This window comes from Monodon monoceros, unplaced genomic scaffold (genome assembly GCF_005190385.1).
Source record: "Monodon monoceros isolate NGI ecotype Baffin Bay Population unplaced genomic scaffold, NGI_Narwhal_1 Super_Scaffold_14, whole genome shotgun sequence".
Classification (NCBI taxonomy): domain Eukaryota; kingdom Metazoa; phylum Chordata; class Mammalia; order Artiodactyla; family Monodontidae; genus Monodon; species Monodon monoceros.
The window spans coordinates 68,461,792-68,466,122 of NW_021703770.1; the positions used below are offsets into that span (position 1 = coordinate 68,461,792).

General features: G+C 45.6%; 1 pseudogene; it reads left to right on the forward strand.

Annotated features, from left to right (window-relative positions):
* Positions 1-244: 244 nt before the first annotated feature.
* The window catches only part of LOC114895361, a 7,438-nt pseudogene continuing 3,351 nt past the window's right edge, over positions 245-4,331 (forward strand).

Sequence of the window (4,331 nt, forward strand, 5' to 3'; positions counted from 1 at the left end):
GCGTACCGCAAAAAAAAAAAAAAAGGATTTTAGAAGAATCAAGCTATAATTCTTCTTGGATCAATACCTACATCCTAGTAAGCAAACCTCAACAATGATCAGCTAAAGCTCTCAAAGACCTAGCGAATGAAACTAAAATGATAAGGGTAACATGCATAAGGAATGCACACAAAATATGCCAGGGGGTAAAGCCACCTACAGAAAGCTCAGAGAGCTAGGACAGGGAGGTTCTGCTCAGAACCCCATGGACACGGCCTTCAAGGGTCAGGCCGAGCAAGAGGCATCCACGGAGGAAAAAGGAACCACGCCAGCGCTGTGAGGGAAACGGGGAGCGTACGGGGAAGTCTGAAAACAAGCAGGGTGGACGCTGTCAAAAGCCGGATGTAAAGACTGAACAAAGGTCAGTGGCAGCGAGGAGGTCCCAGTGACCCTGCTGTTCTAGGGGTGCTGGGAGCAGAGCCAGGGAGCGGCGGGGATGACGTGGAGGTGCGTGAGAAGCGCTTGAGCCGAAGCCTGGTGACTGAGTCAAGAAGTCCGCTGTAAGGTGCACCCGGAGAGCTGTGTTACTATTAATAACTACTCATGTATGCAAATGACTTACTTTCAAAGGGAGGGAGGGAAGGAAGGGAAAAGTAGAGAGGCTTTAATATCACCCTTAGTTACTCATATCCTGATACGATTCCTGGAAATAGTGAGGCGTAGATGAGTTGGAGCTAGTGCGCTGGGAATTGCCTGTGACCCTGCATTTTCAAAGATTCCATGTGACTGCGCTGCAGAAGAGGCAAAATGGAAATGCAGGGCAGGTTAGGAGGCCGCTGCAGGAATCCGGGAAGGCGGTGAGAGCGCAGCCTCTTCACAGGCAGAGGGGGCATCGTCATGGAAATGGACCTAAAGATTGGAGAGCCGCCTGGGATGGGAAGGGATGAGAGATGAACCCAGAAGGGCGGGGGTAGGACACGGACCCTGGGAGAGGCTTACACGGCTGGGAGGAAGCCACCTTACCTTTGCCGGCTGGAGAGCAGGCTGGGAGGACGGACGTGGGTGTAGGTAAATTGTAGGTAGAGGGTGGGAAGTTACCAGAAAGCACGCGCATGCCCTCAATTTTCTCAATGACTCACGAGGTGAAGTTGTCTGCTGAGAGCAGGGGGCGTAGGAAGTGCGAGTGAGTCTGTCTTGAGAGGAGCGCTGAGGTCTATAAATAGTCTTCTAACTAATTAGACTGCGGAGGGACACTGTGGGTCTGTCTGGGTGCATTGGGGGCCTCATGGTGACCTCTTACTGGGGACCACAAACCCAGCTCTGCGCCCACTGCTGCGGGTGCCAGACGTGCAGTTAACATACCCAGCTCGTGGAGCTGTGCAGCCGCAGGGTCTCGGCCATATTTAAACAGCACTGAGGCCTGGAAGAAGCTATTGATTCCAAAGTGGGAGCTTTTTAAAAAAATGGATTATTGTCAATTTTTTGCTTGTGCTTTCAAAACATATGGCTTGATACTAACTGAAATAGTGTGGCCTTCGGAAAGTTTCTTAACTTCTCTGTGCTTCCTTTGCCTCTTTTGGAAAAAGTAAACAAGCTAATTAATCCTCATAGGATTCTTGTGACAATTAAATAAAATGATATATGTAAAACACTGAAAAAAGTTTCCGTTTATAAAAATTAAAGTGCTCAAGAAATGATAGTTATTTTTGTCAAAAAATATGACTTGTACATCTATATCCATACCTTGAATGTATATATATTTATATGTTCGGTGAAAGGATACATGTACAATGTGTTGTAGCATTAATATATGTGTGTATATGTATGTAGGTATGCACATATATGTGTATTATATATGTATGCATGCGTGTATAGACACACGTATATATAATTATAGCAACCATTTATTCAATATGCATTTGTTGAGCACATTCTACGTGCCAGGAACGACGCTAGATTCCGAAGAGACAATACTGAACAAAAATAGATGAAGCATCTGCCATTATGGGGTGAACAGTCTGATGGTTACGACAAGAAGAGGGTCAAACTGATGTAAAATGACGACGTGCTCAGTGCTGTAAAGAGCTCTACCGAGTGCAGTGAAAAGGTAAATCAGCACAGGTCAGGTGGTTCCGCCCCACCTGAGGTCACGGGCTGACGTGTCCTCGTCCTTCTCCCCGACTACATTACGATTCCTTCGAAAGCTGTGGATTGCTGCCTACTCCCCTCTGTTCACGGCACCCGACTCCTGACCACCGTGCACACAGCAGGTGCCCAATGTGTGTCTGCTGGCTAACCTGATGCCATGGGGTGTTCACCAGCAGTTTTAGTCATGACAGCCACGTGGGGCACCCACTGCCTTTCTTTATAAGAAACCGCAGAGGGGCATCTTGGTGGTAACGGAACATCGCCACTGTCTGGCTGATTTGGCAGGAACAGCTCACCCCAGACACTGCGTGAACTCTCAGCCCAAAATGCAGCGTCACTGATGCTTTTCCTTTTAAAAAAGCACAAATCGCAGTGTTCTTTGTGCTAACGTACATCGAGGACCTATATGCTCATTTCCTCTTGTTTTTCAGCGCAACTTCCACTGATCCAGCGGGTCGTCGGGAAAATGGGGGAATGATTGTTCAATGGGTACAGAGTTTCCCTCTGGGATAATGAAAATTTTCTAGAAATGGATAGTGGAGATGGTTGTACAATGTTGTGAATGTACTCAATGCCACTGAATTATACAATTAAAATGGTAAGTTTTGTTATGTTTATTTTACACAATAAAAAATCCCCCCCCCCAAAAAAAAGATTTAAGCTTGGGAATTTAGAAAATAGAAAAAAAAAAACAAAAAAACTAGGTATGAATAACTGTCACCTTTTTCTTAAAGTCCTTCAACAGTTTCCCATTCTCTCCTGACCAAATCCCAACCAGGCCCTTCATGGACTGGGTTCCGCTTGGCAGCTCCTATGTCTGTCCTTCCTGAACCCCAGGCTCCACCCAGGCCAGATAGCTTGTGTTTCCCCCATCATGCATCTGTGTTTTGCCTGCATGGGTTCTGATCTCTGGGATGCTCTTCTCATCCCCCACCTTCTAGCTGGAAAACATTATGCACCTCAGCTTAGCCTCCTCTAGGGAACTTTTCCCAACACCCATTTCAAATCTTTCAGCCCTGGCCACAGAAATGACTGCTTTCTCTCTCTCTCTTTCTCTCTCTCTCTCTCTCCCACTTTCCCTTGTGTAGCTCATTATCACAGCAAACACAACATTAAATGCACTTGTTTATTTATAGGTCTGTCTTCCTGTGCCCTACCTTGGTGGCAGCAAGGGCAAAATCTTTGTTTTATTTGCATACTATGGTTTTAAAATCTTTGGCTCCAACGGTGTGACCTTGGGCAAGATATTTAACCTCTTCTAGATCTGTTTCACCTTCCATACAATTTGAATAATAATAATAGTCCCTATGTCATACAGTAGTTACGAAGCATAAATGAAATAATGCATGTGACGTGCTCAGAGAGGGTCTGATGCACATCAACAATGAAGTGTTTGAAGAAAGGAGGTTCATAACCAATAACAATTGTTCAGTGGCTAAAAGGATGAATATTTAACTTTGAGAGCTGACAAGAAGAATGAATCACCTAATTCCAGATGTTTATTTAGAAAGACGTATGAGGAAGCTGAATGACTGGAAGAAAGAGCATTATAGGAGAACATCTTTTGCTGTGTGTATCATAATATAGTCAACATACTTCCAACAACCTCCCACGTTTCTGCCATAAACTCTTCCACTCCCTCCAGAAGCAGCCTGATCAGGCTACAGAGGTCTTTATAACTAAAATATCAGTCGGAACGAGGGGAAGATGGCGGAAAAGTAAGACACGGAGATCACCTTCCTCCCCACAGATACGCTAAAATATCAGAGTCTTCTTAGAAAACAAAAACTCAATGAAACCGATAAGAAAGGCTCATTGCCACAGTCTTCAATACCGAACCAGTGGAGGCTCTTCATGCTTTAAAGAATATAAGGCAGTCCTGATGTAGACGTTGAGGAATTTTTGAGTGTTGTCTATACTGACCCACTTGCATCAGAATTTTGGCAAACTAGCCTGACTCCTGGAATTTAAACCAGTAAGTAACCTTTTCTCCAATCAGCTTGGCTTTGGGTGTAAATTCTTATTTTATTTTATTTATTTTTATTTACTTATTTATTTATTTGCGGTACGCGGGCCTCTCACTGTTGCGGCCTCTCCCGTTGCGGAGCACAGGCTCCGGACGCGCAGGCTCAGCGGCCATGGCTCACGGGCCCAGCCGCTCCGCGGCATGTGGGATCTTCCCGGACCGGGGCACGAACCCGCTT